Consider the following 17,422-nt stretch of genomic DNA (forward strand, 5'->3'; position numbering starts at 1 on the left):
AAATAAGGGATACTAGAAACTTATTCGTAAAATATATGCTCAAAACAAAAATTGGCTTCCAGTTAAATAGCCTGCAATGTGCATATCCCATGCTAAAGAGGAGCCTTTTATCAATTGCAAAGCAAAATTCAAATGCATCTCGTAAAAAATTCCACTTTTTAAAATCAGACACAAAGAAAACAGCTGTGAGAAGTTTGAGGAGTTAGGAAGGGCTTCTTATACAAACAAAACAAAACTTCCCAACACTGACTTACGACTCTAATGTGATTCAAAAAGACATGAATGGAAATGGCTTCACCTCTGAGCAGAATTTCAAAAGTAAATTACTTACTGAGGCTATAGATTGAAACATTGTTTTACCATTGATTTTCTTTCTAACTAAGATCTCTCACTTTAAACTCTCATCATCTCTGACAATGAACTCCTGCAGCAATCAACATATCTGCTTCTCAAAAAGTGCACTGAAACCATGTCAGTCTGGCTGTGGCACCAGGAGCTCCCAGGCCTTTGCTTCAGGAAGCTGAAATCTGCTCATCCCTTTGAGTACACCTTTCACTGAGGACAACAGGGAGGTGCTTCTGCCTTCCTCCGATCTGGGTATCACTCAAAGGCAGGCACTGACCATGCAGGAGGTGCACGAGCAAAACAATGCCTGCAAACACAGCTTTGCCTACCAGGGATGTTGGAAAGACTGGATGTCGACTTAAAGAAAAAAGAAAGAAAGAGTAGGGAAAATCCAAAAAATCAAACACAGAAGTTTGGAAGTCTCATGCAAGGAGCATTAAAAAGACGCAGAGCACTCACTTCATGTAGATAACTACAAACCCTGCCCAACTCCATAGTCCAGAATGGAACTTCTACACCTTCCCTTATTCTGTTTAGGTTTATGACATTAATTTCTCCCCTTTGATTTCAACTGATATTGCAAACAAGGGAGTGGACCTGCCTGCCCTGGCCAACTTACACTCCCCTGGTACTCAGGACATCCATATGCAGGTGAGCCTGGAAGTGGGAATGAGAGTTCAGGACCACAAGTCATCAAAAGCACTCCTGAGCCAGCTGGAGAGACCAAAATAAACACCAGCACCACAACCGAGGGGCCCAGCAGCACTCACTCGAAGATTTTCAGAGCCATTAATAATCAGACTATAAAGTTGCCAAACTGGGCAGAGGAATACTAGGAAACATTTCAGAGAAGTCTGGCTGCAGGACTCCTGTATTCCTACCTTTTGCTCAAAGCACTGGTTTGCCAGACAGCACCAACAGCTGTGGGTGAGGGGGATGCCATTGAAAAGTGGAGAGGACATGGAGCCAGAACACAGAGAGTCCCAGTCTGGGACTGTATGTGGGTGCACAGGTCAGTCCTGTACATAAGCACCCGCAGGATTTGGTTTTCACTGGCACATTTATTAAAAATGCAGGGAAAAACTAAACCCAAACAGCTTTTCCAGCGTTTCTGAAACACCCTGGCCTGCTGGAGCCATCCACATGGTGCAAACAGTGTGGCTCTGTGCACTCAGCTGCTCCCTGTTGAGCCCCCCGTGTGTGTCTGTGGCACTCCAGGGTGGCCATGCTCTTGGGGAATGGACACAGGACACAGAGTGACCCAGACATCTGCTGCTCCAGCCACTGCAGTGCCACAGTGCCAGTTTGGACAAACCTGCCTTCTGGCTCCCAGAAACCAAGCTCCTAGTGCAAACAGAGGAGAGGTTGCTGCAAAGAGAAAAAAATCCTAAACTCAATTACATTTAGGCAAGCAGTAGGATAAAAAGGAATAGAATTATCAGAGAAGGGAAAAAAAAAAAAAAGAGCCAGCAAACAAAACATGTAAAATATGCTTGTGTCTTTATTTTTAAAATTTGCCTCCCAGCTTTCTGTTCTCCAGGGAACACATAAATTGTTATGATTTGTAAATTCTAGTTTTCATGGTTTTAGCATGCTGTTTGGGGGGATTGTTTTGTTTCATGGATTTTTTAAAGCAATGATCTACCTAACCTCCCCAAATAATTTTAAAATACTATCAACATACCAGATTTTAATTACTTGCACAGCAGAATCCTAAACTGGAAGGATAAGAGACCAGGCAATTTCACAGCATTTTCTCCCAAGCAGTTCTGATCCGACCTGGACTTTGACTTTGGGTATATTGATGCAGATGCTGAGGGGGTTAGTCTCTCCTATTATTTATCAATGCATAAAACAGAGTGATTAATTTACAAGACAGTGGTGATGAAAGAAACCTCATGGCAAGCAATACATTCCTTTCCACTTTAGTAAGGAATACCAGTGAATTTTGGGAGGCAAGGCCCAGGCTCACTATGAGGAAAAACTCCATTCAAAGGCAGCCAAGGCCTAGAACAGCAGCTACACCCCAGATCTAGACTACAAGATGCCCCTTGTGCAAGAGCAGTGCTGCACCCCTCAAATTCTGCAAGCTCTGCATTCTGAGCAACTCTCCCTTCCCAGATCAGTGCTCTGTGCTGTGCATTTGCTGTACATGGTTTATTCGGACATCAGCTGTTTCTCACAGCAGAAACCTCATGGGCAACACCAGATTTATCTCCAAGTTAAAAGGGGAGGTGATTAGGCATGGAAAGAGTTGAGGAAACTAGAAGAGGTGCTTACTCTTATACTCAAGGCTGAATGAAAAAGAATCTCCCAACTTCTCACTCACTTTTCCAGATAAAGGCACCACAATTCCCATTTCATCAAGGCTTCATTTCTGAACAATAGCATGTCTAGATGAATATTTTACAAATTAAAGGATATTACAAGAAAAGATAGAAGAATGACTGAATAAACTGTGTGATCAAAATAATCTGCAGTCCCAGAAGTGTTAATTATTCTTTGTACTTTGAAATACTTTGTATTTCTTCTGGTGGCTTCTACAGTAGCAGCTCATGGTACATGACAGGGAAAAGCTGGGGGCTATATAAGTGGGCCTTAAACTTTATGTAGGCCTTGAACTAGCCATCAGCACGAAGGTGAAATCCACTCTGTGAAGAGTGGTTTTATTTTTTTAAATTGCATTAGAAGCAATACCCACACGACAGCCACTGGTCACCTGTGGAAACTATTTTGTCCTGAGTGCTCTACAGAAACGTTCACACAGAGCCAAAACAATGAAAATGCTGCAAATGCACTGCCAAAGTGGTTTTTCAGCTTGATCTCTTAAGTGTTAACTGAACTGTAAGACTTTTCTATTTGTTCTTCCACTACTTGCAACCTTAAAACTTACATACACAGTTAAGGTGTAGGCCTAGTTTATCACAGATTAATGTTGAGGAGAGGTCTTTAGCACTTTCTGCTGAACCTTCAATTGTTCTTCCATTTAATGTTTTAGGTTAGATTGTATCTCAGGAGGAACATACCGATGACAAGGAAAGTTACAAAGTTCAGGAACTGGGTTCAGGTGCACTTACCCCCTTTTTCCAGATGAAATTCAACCCACCACCAGGCCTGTGTGGACTCTGTGTCGTATTCAGCTTGGCATGCACCAAAAGTTAAAAAGCTTGCAGCAATTATTTCAACAATGATGGAATTTTAGTGTTTCTGTGTCCAGCCCAGAACCTTATATGGGTGCAAACCAATCATATCCAACTGACACTGTAAAGAAATCTATTTTGGGAAGAGAATTATGCTCATACTCCAAGTTCCTTCCAACTTGATAAAACTGATTGCAAGACATGGCCCGCAGTGCCATGGACCAAAGACCTGCACCAGCAAGGACATACATACATGTATGGTACCTTCCACAAACATGAAGGTCTCCTTAGAAAATAACACTTATTCCATGTTCACTCCTGATTTCCACTCTTGGCCTGCTCCTTACAACAGGTACAACCACCTTCCAGTTGGCTTTCCTGTCCCAAATAAGCCCTGTCCTCGACACTCCTTGCTCCCAGCTGGCTGCACCTGCAGCCATGTGCTATTCCTTAACAGATTTCAATTAATTAATTAAATAGAAATCTTTAATCTTCTCTTAAGCAACACTGTTGAGTTTTGATTCCTGAAAGCATTTTGAGAAAAACAAAATGCAAGCACCAGACAGATACCATTTTTATGCTGTTAAATACCACCCTCAAAACCATTTTTTGTTACAGAGAAGTAATCACTACTCTAAGTGCTAAACAGCATCTTAAATGTATACATGTGAATATTGTACATGCAGCTTCACTTTCGTTTACACCAAACAGGAGTGCATTCATACAAAAAATACTCAGATTTCATACATGAGACATATACATAGTAGAGTAGGTTATACTTTAAATGAAATAATTTTATAGAGACATTCAAAGATACCAATAAGACAGTAGAAATAATTGTTTTAGTATAATTTAAAATGTAAATGTCATGTAATATGTAATTTAAATGTAAATCTGCACCTTAAACCTTCAATCCATCAATGTAAATCTCCATTTAAGAAACAAAATTTCCATGTGATCATGTTAATTCCTCCTTCTATAATAATTATAGAATGAGAAACATATAACCTTCAATTAAAAACTGGTAACTAGCTATCTTTATAACAGATTGAGTTGAAAAACTGCTTTTATAAAACGGTTACTAATAAAAACAAATTTTAAAATGTTAATTATTTATTCACATAATAACTAAGCAATCAAAAAAACCCCTGTATGTCACACTGCATTAAACCAAAACTAAACCTTATGATGAACCCCTGCAGCAAAATTATATATGTGCTCTGGGCCTGTAACAGAGTTTCCATCTATTTTGGGATGTGATCAATTCCCTCCGTGCACCCCGCAATTCATAAATGCTCGCTGGAGTAGGAAGGTGCTGTGTCCCCTAAAACCAGAAAGCAGGACTGACACTCCTTGGGTTAAACTGGATAGAGCAAGAAGGTACAAAAGCTCACTGCCCAAATCTGAAGGTTGTGCAGAATGTAGCGTTCTTTAAATGCACTTTAAGAGTCATTTGAGTTCAGGCTTCCTGCATAAGGTTTTTAAATTAGTGTTAGCTGAGTTTGAGAGTACAATCCAAAACCCTCTGATACCTGTGGGAGACTTTCCACTGACTCATGACTGGATATACTATTTTGTTTCCTATGGACAAATTAGACAATACATCTCGTCTGCCAAAGGTAACAAAGCCATCATGAGAACTCGCCTTTCCTTAAAAAAAAAAAGAAAAAAAAAAAAGAAAAAGAAAGAAAAAGAAAAAGGGAAAAAAAAAAAAAAAAAAAAAAAGAAAAAAATCTGCAACCAGAAAGAAAAATAAATATATACATAAAAAAGAAGAAAATAAAGAATGATTTATCAAAGAGAAAAATCTTTTAAAAATGATACTTGCTATATATACAAATATAGAAGTAAATATACCAGAGCTCTTTGTGTTTGGGTAGCAAAACAAATGCAGCGATCAAAATCTCTTGGATGCAACAAAATAGCTTTCCTAGCCTTTTGCAGACTGCATTTCAATAAAAAGCAACAGCAGCTCTGAAAAGATTGCCAATGCATTTAGAAGTCCATGTCAAAGCTTTGTGTTCACCAACACAGAACTGCCTGAACTGAAACAACTGTCCATCTGAGACACTGTCAATATTTGTAGCTGCTTTATGGTTATTACATCCTGCAGATGAAAATGTAAATGAACTCTCCCACAGAACAAGCCCTCCTCGATCACCTATGCTGCTGTGATTCCATGAGACCAGTTACAGTGAGCAATGCTTTAGAAATAATAATATAACTTTGTGTCAAAAACCAGCATCTGCTGATCACTTTTACAGGCCCCTCGAACTGACTCCTCTCCAAGGAATTAACTCCAGTGTAAAACACCTTGGCCTAGCAGAGCTGTGAAAAACAAAAATGCTCTCCTCTCACATATTTCTTTAAGCTACTCAGTTCAGCATTAAAATAATAGACTTGATGTTGCTGCTACTTCTTTTCTAGCTTCTGAGATCAACTGTTTGCAGGGTACTTTCCTACTTCTGAAATTACATAAAATGAGAAAAAAAATCAGAGAAAAATAAAGAAAACGAGACCAGTCTAAATAGTACTATTTTTTCTAATATGGCACTCCAAAAATATTTGCCTCTATAGTTATAAAACCATGTGAACTCTTTTATTATTGAAATTGTAGCTGCCCTCTCCTCTGGAAATGTCTGCTTACATTGACAAAAGAACTACAGGAGCTGAATGAATGCCACAGCAAACATATCTTTGTGAAGGTATCTGAATAAATGGGCAACATGCTAAGTGTCCCTCAGATTTAAAGTGTGGCAAAATATCAGTCAGCAATTCAAATGCAATCAATCAAGGGCTGTAGAAAATGATGACTTAATTAATATTTGATAAAGGTTTATTGGTTATTATAATAATAAATTCATTTTTCCTTAGATCCTCCTCCTTCCCCTTTGCAAAATATTCAATCGGTATGCAAAGCAATTTACTTTTCTATTTGTGCTTTACACATTTGAAAAAAAGCAAATCACTTTGAAACTCCACACAGATTGGACAGGAGCTAAATGTTTTCCTTGGCAGATAACAGGATACGACGGTTGAGGTTAATTTAAATTTACGTGTGTAAAAATAAGCAGGCATTGCCATCTCAAATCTATAGACTCCTTCCAAAAAGGCTGCCCTAATTTAAATAAAGAATGCATAAGGTAATGCATCAGCTACATACCAAATATTGACCCAACATTCCCTCCTTTTTATTCATAGAACACTCATTTGGAGCACTAGTGAGATAAAGCTCTTCGGAGTGCCATCCTGGCCCCCCCCTTTTTTTTTTAAAGCAAAACAACAAAACGTGATTCATGCTTAGATATGTATTTTGGAGCATCATGCCTAGACAATTTTTTATAAGAGTTTTGTAAAGTTTTGTGGAAGACCCTGAAAACCACTGTAGCAGTCAGAATCTTTATTTGAAACTATTATGTATATAGTCTTAATCTAAATCCCATTTGAAGTCGGTGGAAAAACCCCCGTCGCCTTCAGAGGCCTTTGGATCAGATCCTTTGTTTCCAGAGGTACAGAACAGCAAATTTCAAAATATGCAAGAACGAGGAGTATACAACTACTAAATAAATGCTAACACTAATCTGTGAAAAAAGACAGTTTTTATAAAGGGCAATTCAAAATGATGAGATCTCATATTTGATAGTATATTTTTTTAAAAGACAAGCTGCAAAGGGCTTGATCCTGGGCATTTTATTCCTACATATCCCTCTACAACTGAACACATCTTAAACAGAATTACATTCTATTTTAGAGATCATAAGTCAAATTTAAATAGAATTGGAGATTTAAAATATCCTCTGTGAGTGCAGAGAAATACCTGTGGACAGATTTCTGCCCCATTCCTAAGAGAATCACAGGCTGGTTCGATCTCTGGTGAGAAGTTACAGGCCAGAATTATTAGCGACTCCACAAATGTGCACACAGACTACGTTAGTGAGTATCTGGTGGAGGGGGACTGCTTCAAAGCCCATCAAACTCAGCTCAATAGAATTCAATGTATTGTGGCTCAGGTATGGAGTCAGATGCATAAGCAAGTACAGATCTGCACAGCCCAGCACAGTTTACAGCAGATAAACTCAGGACTTGCAGAAGTACGTGTGCACTTCCAAACATCTACCCATCCATTTTCTATCTACTGGGATCACTGCTGGGGAATGTCTATTGTGCTGGCTACAGGGATTCCAACTTTTTGTCTTCTGGCTGCAAACGTGAGTCTAGCTAGCTGCACGCATACTGAATAAATGAACACTTATCTCTGCAACAATCAAACGCGCTGGGCGAGCACATGCCGCACGAACACGCATGCGGCTATGAAGGAACACGCTCCACAGTGTGTCTTATTTGAGAAACAAAAGACATGCAATCATATTTTTAAATTATTTCCCCCCGCTTCTCGGACAGGTACAGGCGCCATAAATCAGCATTAGAACTGTGGCAGCATGGCTTTGTTGTGCATCTCAGACCTGCACAAGCACCACCACGGTGGGGGGAGGAGGGAGGGCTGATTACTGGCACCTGCTTCAAGCTGCGAGGGACTGATGCAGTTAGCAGGAAAAATGCCTAATTAGAGCACATTTCCATTTTCCTGAGGGAAGGTGTCACCATCACAGGCCTGCCCCTGCCCTGAGCACCCATGTGCACGGCAGACTCTGAGCACCAAGGCCCTGCCAAGGTTTATGGAACATGTGGCACACGGACGGAGGCTGAGTGCAGCACAGAACCCATTCTGCTCGCAGGGGAGCTGATGAAGCACTGAGTGGATGTGAATTACATATCCCGCCCCCCCCTTCCCCCCAAAAAAATCTGTTGTTTTTTTTTCCCAGTGAAGAAAACTGGATGAAGTAAGGCATTTCTTCCACTCCTTTTATTTTTCCTTAGCTGGTACAAAAGGTGTATGAATACTTGGTGCGTACTGTGAGAAGACAGTGCTGTACCCATAGAGCCACACAAAAATACAATCCAGCCTCACAGTCCTACTCATCTCACATATTCAACAAAGACGAGAACCCCGGATTGCACCCGCATCTCAAAGACCTAACTCCCGCTCCATTCTCTTTCCCTTTCTCCTTTCCACCTCCTCCTCCCTTTTCCCTCCCCTTTACCCACAATAAAATCTTTCTTACCCTAAACCAAACCTGGCAACGTTCATCTGGACAAAATTACAATTAATTTTAAGAAGTTGAGCCAGACGGCCCACTTGCTGTCTCTGGCAGTAAGGATCCCACGGCAGCCCGCCTGCCTGCAGGTCCTGTTCCTGTGGGATCACTGCTGTGCCATGCTCAGAGCACGGCTCTGCCCAGCACCCCGCACCCCTCCCAGGCCTAGAACACACGGACCTTGCCCTTGTGTCCCCTCGTCCTCCACATTAGTAGGTAAAAGCCAGATTTTCAGCCAAGATAGGTGGGAGGTTAAGAAGAGACAGTTCGTTTATCAGCAACTCCTTAAATTTTCTTTTGGAGGACAAAACTGCATTTTGAGGATTGAGATGAGTGAGATACACTCATTTTGCCCTCAACTTGCTCTATCCTAGATTATTTTCCCTTACTTATTACCTGAAAATATGCAAAACTTTGTAATTATTATCTGAAAATATGCCAAACTTCATCCTAGCCAGCTATAAAAAATCTTTTAATTAAGCCAAGTATTGTCTATGCTTTTCATTTTTCATTCCACGCACCAAACATTTTGTACGAGAATCTTGGCACTCTAACACAAAACACTTTCAAAATGTAAATGCTCCAGCTCACATGCATAATTTCTGAAGACATTCATCTGAGGGCTGAATAGTTCCATCAGCAGTTATATTTCAAGTTACAGACTAAAAATAAGTTTAAATTTAAACCCTGAAAATTGCCAATCTAATGAACAGATTTTAATCCCTCTTCAATTAACATGCACGTGGTCTTTATACACTGCTATGTTAATTTTCAGCATACTTACAGAAACCCTCACTGTGAAATAAACCAGGCAATTCTGCTTCTTTTATTTTCAGAGGTAATTTCTAGCAAGCCTCCACAAAATAATGAGCTAATAAGTGAGAAACAATTTCATATTCCTTTAAGCTAGCCCTCATCAACAAAACAGCCCCAACCTAAGGATAAAAAAAAAAAAAGTCTTCTTTAGAGGAATAGCATAATTAGAAGCAATATCCGCTGTGTACTCTGAAATTTCTCAGTGAGAAGTGTTCAGCAGTAGTCTGTGAACCCTCAACTAATATTTTATTTGCATTGTACTCTGTAGCTGCTACAGGCCTCTAAAAACTACTTTAAATAAATTAATTTTAGCTATCACTAAGCCATATGCTCCTAAATTCCTTTCTTAATCTACACAGTTCACTAAAACATTCTCTAGTTACTTTGAGCATGATCAGCCAATAAATACTGTTTTACTACTTACAGTTATGAGTTGTATTTCAGTTTATGCTGCCATAAAACACTTCTAATGCAATGCCAATACTGAGATGGTTTTGATACAATGCTGTCAAATGGCCTGAATTTAAAACTATTTTTGTATAAGTCTCTAGGTATTTTCAAATTACTTTGGGTTTGGTTTTTTTTTTTTGGGGGGTGCCTTATTTGTTTGATTTGGGGTTTTGGTGGTTTTTTTATTTTTTGGTTTTCTTTTCTTTTTTTTTTTTTTTTTTTTTTTTTTTTTTAGAGAAAACCCCCAAACTTATTTGTATTTGGTCAGTTATTTACTTTAAATCCTAGACATAAATAAAATTAACAGGAAAATATTAAAAATTTTTATACGCGACTCCCATTTTTTCCTGGTACAGAAAAAGCCTTTTGGTTTAGAAATATATACAAAAGGACGAGTTTCCTCATAAAATGTCCTAAAATATATTTAATTTTCAGATACTTTAATTTCCACATAGATTAGTCTGTATAAAGAATTGAAAATACCTATTATCATAAGTCTGGCAATTTGACAGTAGTAATAAATCCTAAGTGTTTAACCGTCTGTCAAAATTGCGCCTAACTCAGTACATCTCTATCCACATGCTACTTTGGTCTATAAATGGCATTACTCTAATATTTAAGTATTCTACTTAAAATAAATTCCTTCATTAACACCCGAAGAGAGAGTGGGAGTGTGCGTGAGCATATGCCAGGGCGCACACGTAAAAGATAAAAAGAAAACACACTTTTGGCGCTTATGGACCTTTAAAGGCCTTGAAAAATAGAATTTTAAAAATACATTATAAAAATGGTTATTAGAAACAAATCCTGAACAATTCCAGGTAGTAAAAAATTTAAACATGAATGCTGAAAATATTTACGTTCAAATTCACGTTGCTAAGAAAATTAGGAGATGTAATTGTGATGAGATACAATGACTGAAGAGCATCAGATAGTTACCTGCAAAGCCAGGAGTTGAGCAATGTCACCAGGTCCCTTCTCTCGTATGTGTCCCTACAAATAAACCCCATGCACTGGCTGGTGGCTACGATACAGCTGCTCTGCACAGGGATGCTTAATAACGCTTCACACAGACTGAAATATTAAATAAATGTAAGAAACTTGCACCGCCCAACTTTGTTTCTTCTCTTAAGCTCCCTTCTATTTTTATTTTTTAGAAGGGAAGGGGGAAGCGCCATTCAGGAAAGCAGCTATATTGTGCTCAATGAAGGCAGGACTGGCACAAGTCCTAGAACATTTGCATTCAGAAATAAAAGCTGTGATCGACCTTTGTCTGCTAAGAAAATGAAGCTTGCTGGTTTTAAACAGGCTAGCGAAGGGAGGGGCAGACTCGATAGAGAGAGAAGAGAACCTAAAAAACAGCAACAATAGCAAATATTAGTCTATCACATCCTTAATATGCAGCAAAGCGATCCTCCCGAATGAGCCTGGACCTCGCCGGGCTGATAACGCACTCCTGGTTAATCATAAATTATCAGGCAGACGCGAGCCAATGTGCCGATCCCCACGTAGTTCCCGAAACTTGATTTTCCCACTTGGCATCCCCCGCGCTCCGGCGGGAGCAGCTTACCCTGGCAGGGCGGGACGGGGCCCGGGAGCCGCCGATGGATGCGGCGCTGGGTGTTCCCCTCGCAGCTCCGCAGTCCCCGGGAAGGCGGGCGGGAGGCTCCGGGCGAGGCGGCGCATCTGCGCGGCCGGGCAGGCCCGGGAGGCGGCCTCGCCCCGCGCCGCACCGGCCCCGCCGGCAACAATGGGCGCTGCGAGGGGTGGCAGGGACGGCGGCGAAGGGAAGGGAGCGGAGCAGGCAGAAGGGAAGGGAGAAGAGAGGGGAGGGAGCGAGGGAGGGAGCGAGTGGGGGAGAGACGGAGGGAAAGAGGAGGGGAGGGGAAAAAAGAGAAGCGTGTTAAGCTTGTCTGGTAGTTAACAAGTCTTGAATGAAGAATGTTAGCAAACAGACAAACAGCATGTCTGATGCATGCTAATAGTCCTGGCTTCACCACTGACAATATGAATAATTCAGTAGAAAGGAGGGAAAAGAAGAAGCGGTTGGGGGGGGGGGGGTGAAGAAAGATTAAAAAAAAAAAAAAAAAAGGCATCCTCCCTTCACGCTCCCAAACGTCTGCAGAGGAGACGGGAATAAAAAGTGTGCCGCAACTTTCTCCTTCCCACCCATCGCACAGAAAATATTCAGCAAAAAGGCCTGTCGGGCACCAGCCCTTTCGCCAGCCCTGCCTCTCGGAGATTTTCTATTCCTATTTTTGTTGCCTATTAATTTCCACCCCCCCCTCCCTCTTTACCGCCTATTTTACTTCTTTTGTCTGGGAGCTGGCACCTGTCCCAGAGACGGCATTTTACTGCACATCCCCTTTTCCCTCCTCAGCAGAGAAAAGGGCGGGGGGGAAGGTCTGCAAGGACGAAACTGCCTGTGCACCCCCTGCCTCCCCAGACATCCCCCCCGTATTTCCTTTTCAGCCATGGTCCAATTACAAGGGGTTTGGAGGGATATCACACGCCCTATTTCACATGGCGCAGATACCTACAGCCATTAAAAATATATTTCTATGAAAAGAGAAAGGCAGAGAAAGCAAGAGGCTTGTTCCCTGAGCAGCACTGTGCACTGGGACTCCGGGGAGGAAAACCACCAGGAAAAGCCCTTATCCTCAGAGCACACAAACCTGCAAAGCCCGAATCATTGCTCAGGCAAAGGAATCCATTTCCTTAACAGAGGGAAAAGGGAGTGAGGGAAAGGGATGAGCGAAGGGGCGAGCCCTCGGCGCTTTGCCCTCTGCATTGGGATGTACAGCGCAGGAAAGGCGAGAACCAGCCCCGCTCGGGAACGCTGGGAGAGGAGGGCTCAGGCAAGCAGAAGAAAAAGAAGATCCTATTTGCAGCATTTTTAAAAGTTCTGCTCTGGCAAAGGCCGTCTGAAGGGGAGGCCCTTGCAGCAGGAATGCGAGCAGCAGCCGCCTTTCCAGAGTCCAGCCTCCTTCTTGTGAGCGACTGGAGCAGTCTGGCGGAGGAGGAGAAGAAGGAGGAGGAGGAGGAGGAGGACGTGAGCCAGCGAAACGCAGCAGGCTGGAGCTGATGATGAAAGCGGCACGGCCCTGCGCGGACAGGCTCCGTTCCATCCCCCGCAGCCACGGGCACACGGACACGCACCGAGCCCGGCCCCGCTGCGACCCCGGCGGGTACCCCGCGGGCCGGGGGCTGCGATGGGGACGGCGCCGCCGGGAGGGGACCGGGAGACAGGCAGCGATGGGAGGAAAGGCGCTGCGCTGGAATGTAAATGCACCCACGCTATGGCAATATGCTTGACAGGGCAGTGCGGCTAATGAAGCTTTTAATTGGGGGAGGTGGGGGTGTGTGTGGGGGGGTGGTTTCTACGGAAATATCTCCCGGGATTAAACGGAGAGAAGAGGCTCCTCTCTGCATTCACACACCTACATTGCTCTGCGTAACACAGCGGTCCGCAAGGACCACGAACTACAGCGCACACACACACACACACAAAACCAACCCAAACCTACCGAGCTGAAAATGGCTATTTGAAAAAGTAAATACTATATGTGACAGAAAAACTTCGTGATTTTGTTTTCTCATGCCCTTACTTCCAAACCAGCTGCACAGCCAAACTCAGGCTGCTTGGCCCTTATAACTCTCTTGGCACCGAGTCAAAAGCTGATAAGCATTTGGGCGAGACAGCTCAACTGCTGTGCTGGAAGAAAAACAGCTGCCATGATTGCTGTTTGATTGAGAGCGCTCGCACACACTCACAAAAAACATACCAGGCTGCAAGGACGGGCCACAAATGCCTGAGGATTCAGCTTCAGAAGATCAACATACGTTTCCTTAAAAAAAAAAAAAAAAATTTATATAGTTTTGCCTCCATACAACCTCCCCTTCTTTAAAGAAAACGTGCTGCGTGGACTTGCTTTTCTTCTTCCCATCCCCCCTCCATAACCTCAAGCAAACTCAAGGAATTGTGCCAAAAGTCCCGTTGCTAGTTACCAAGTGCATTTTTTTAAACGTCCCTTTGATACTTCTTTCCCGCCTGCTTGCCATGGAATATGCAAGTAAGATAATATTTCCATTACTTACAAGAAGTAATTAAAAAAGAACTTCTAGCTCAGCGTTCCTTTCCCTCTTTCTCTCTTAAGGGGCAAGAGGAGGGAAGCAAGGGGGAGAAGGATGTTTTTTCTCTTTGCGGAGTCCAACATTTGGCTTTTTCCATTTGTGGCAGATCACTGTAACGCTATTGTAAAACAACTTCCTGCCCCTTTTGGCTCACGTTCCAGAAGCTGCTAGGCTAAGTTCATAGCACAAACTTTTTTCCCCCTTGCCGAAGAAGAGAGACAAAAAAAAATCCTGCAAATTATTTTCCCCCTTTTCTGGCTAATGGACTCACAAGGTGAATTTATTGCAGCTCTTTAAGAATGTTACACAAGAGACGTCGGTATCCCAGCTGGATAATTCATAAGATGAAAAGGTGGGGTCATTATAAATATATGTCTGTGTGTGTCTGTGTGTGCCTGCATTTTAATTCTGTCATTTTGAATTGTAAGTCTCAGTACCATCAGGTGGATAATGAGCTAAGCTGCTTCATCTGCCATACTAATTTGTATATCTATCATAGCACAGATCATTGGCTCAGTACATACAGCCTCCTACTTTCCAATTGCTTTTGTGTGCTCTAAGGTGACCTGCATCTCTCTTGTCTCCCTCCTCTCCTCTAAATGCTCAGCCTCATGAAAATACCCACTGGAAGCTCCCAAACTCTCTCTGCTAGAAACGGGAGATGTTGCAGTCTCTCTGCTATAAGCCAAAAAGGAAAACTAAGGCCTCCACAAGTTGCTCTCTCACGGTCTCTCCCTCCCTCCCTCCCTCTGTTTCTCTCATAGCAACAGCATTTCTTGGTGCGCCTGCTTTGGCATACATCAGCATTTCCACCGTCCAAGTGTCCTTTTGCGTCACATCTCGCCATTTCATTCAGCCAATGAAATCTCCTTCTTGCAATAAAAATATATAGACTTTTTCTGTTATTGGTATATTCAAAATTTTTTTTCATGTGCTTTCCTAACAAAAAACGTTGTCAAGCATTTGATTTGCCCTGCTGTTGGGGGGGGGGGTTGTGGGGGGGTGGAGGGTGGAGAGGGGGAGGAGACTGTACAAGATTCAACCTTGAAGAGTCTTCTTTGTGGAAAATATGTTACCGTAAAAAAAAAGGGATTACATAGTTACTTAAAGAAAGTCATAGTTGTCCCTCTCATTTACTACTGATTTTGCTTATGCTATCATTGCTTTCCTGATGTACTTTTAAATCAGGCAGGCAGCTTCAACTGATTGAAAAAGTCAATACCATATATGTCTAAGTTTGTAAAATATTCTTCAGGAAAAAGAATATATTAATTCATAATTTATTCCACTAAATATTGATCGTGAGGTGATAGGAAAAACTGCAATGTAAAAAGAAAACCCATAGACATAGGTTTCTATCCCATCCAGAGTGGCTGCTCTCCAACGCACTATCCTGCAAAATGGAGAGGAGGGTCTCAGAGTAGGAGGTTCTTTCCAAGATATATTTCCCTCTTCCATAACCTCACCAGCGCAGCATTTCAGTGCCCAGCTGTGGTAATGATGGACAAAGGCTCCGTTCTACGCCCCAGGTATCCTGGCTGGCGAGGCAGCTGTGGAGCTGCACGCCCTGTGCCTGGCACGGCCAGCCCTGCCCAGGCTGGAACAGCAGCCTGGCCTCGGAGCGCAGCTCTGGCCCCAGGCCTGACACCGAGCGAGCCCTGCTCTCAAAATGCACAGTCCCAGCCAGGTCCAGAGGGCACAGGGTGGCACATGTGGGTTTCTCGGAGCTGCCTGGCCGTGCCGCAGCTCCAACAACTCCTGCCGTGGCAAATCCAGGGAACCTCTGTTACCCATTTCCATCCAGCCTCAGATCTCCAGAAAATGTTCAACCACCAGCCTTCTGAGGAGAATACACATTTCTTCTGTAAGCAAAATAGATGTTTTATGGTTTTCCCTTACCAACTTTTTTTTTTTTTTTTTAATGGTGTGAAACCACAAAATGTTTCTAATATTTATTTTTAGGGGAATTATACTAAAAGCATACTAGAGACTATCAGGACACAGTTGACAATATATTTAAACAGTAACTTTCCCACAAATATTTATTTCAGTAAAATGGCACCTAGTAATTCTGACCTCTTCTAATAACTGGTCTCTATTGCATATAGACTGTAGATGCAGACAATGTGCATAAATTCTGGGTGGTTAAAAAGTAAAAGCAAAATTTCTGGATAACAGCCTTAGCAGCAAACAGCCATTATATCCAGCTAAAACTCTTATCATTTTGCTTTAAAATAATGGTATGACATTCCTGATAATATTTATTTTAACAGAACATGCACAGATGAGAACATTAACCCTGCACAAAAAAAAAAAGAGATTACACATGATAGTGCAGTCAACAACTTTTAATGCCAATGAAATATGAAAGACAGACCTATTGTTTAGGGAAGGATCAGACTTAAATAGACAAATTGCTTAGTTCAGAGTGTTTTACTTGTATTGAATCAGCTTCTGAATGACTTTCCCCCTTTTTTCTCAAATGTGATTTTTAGCTCTCTATTTATTTTTATGCTTTCTATAAAAAATATAGGTCGTCTTCTTCTTTACTCTCCATACCTGCCTCTTCCTTTCTCATTATTTGTTAATGCCTTTTGCCTGCTCCTAATGGGGATAATTCTGGTGCATTTGGAGGGTTAAAAGTGCCTTGCCTTTACACAATTATGGCTCGTATTCATCCACCCAAAGCTACCCTCCCTGAAGGAGACACATAAATGCATTCTGTCTGTCACCACAGTCGTGAAGTAAGATTGAAAGTTGTCTAACTTTAGGTTACCGCAGTACTAAAAAACTAGGGGTTTGGGAAACAGGAAAACAATTACCTCAAGCCCAACTTGTAAGCTTCACTTAACAGAAATGGAATTTAAAAAAGGGACGTGGAAAAATTATTTAAGATTCATCATGTCTGAATAAATTCAAATTATGCAAATAGTAGTAAGCCAGTATTTTCACACCAAAGTTTATACTATTACAGAATTTGATATCTCCTTTCTTTTCCTTTATCACAAGTTCTGTCTATTAGAAACTCATTATAAATACTCCTACTGAACACTAATTAATTTACTTGTATTTTAACTCTGAGTGGCATCTCTTGTTCTTTCCTCTCAGTTTGGTATGATAGAGACATACACATTGAGGTCACCTCTAAGGAGACCATGATTTTTTTGCTCTCCAGATAATACAGCTCATTTGCAATACAGGGTGGTTTGTAATCTAACAGCCTTCAGAAATATTTAATACAAGATGATCAGGTACATATTTAGGTTTGTTTTTTTAATAATCAAATTAAACATATTTCTTTTTTTTTTTTTTTTTAAGATTAAGTTATCCAGAAAAGTATAAATTCCTCCTTTTTATTTTATTGTATCATTAAAATATTTC

General features: G+C 41.6%; 1 long non-coding RNA gene across 1 annotated transcript in view; it reads right to left on the bottom strand.

The window, feature by feature from the left end:
• The window catches only part of LOC130266359 (uncharacterized), a 96,741-nt gene extending 82,766 nt beyond the window's left edge, over positions 1-13,975 (bottom strand). The window contains exons 1-2 of the long non-coding RNA XR_008842850.1: positions 12,583-13,975; positions 11,478-11,664 (exon numbers count right to left, since the gene is read on the bottom strand). This is a non-coding gene — a long non-coding RNA (uncharacterized LOC130266359). The remainder of the gene's footprint in view (positions 1-11,477; positions 11,665-12,582) is intronic.
• Between the last annotated feature and the right edge of the window lie 3,447 nt (positions 13,976-17,422).

The sequence above is a fragment of the Oenanthe melanoleuca genome, chromosome 1A (genome assembly GCF_029582105.1).
Source record: "Oenanthe melanoleuca isolate GR-GAL-2019-014 chromosome 1A, OMel1.0, whole genome shotgun sequence".
NCBI lineage: Eukaryota > Metazoa > Chordata > Aves > Passeriformes > Muscicapidae > Oenanthe > Oenanthe melanoleuca.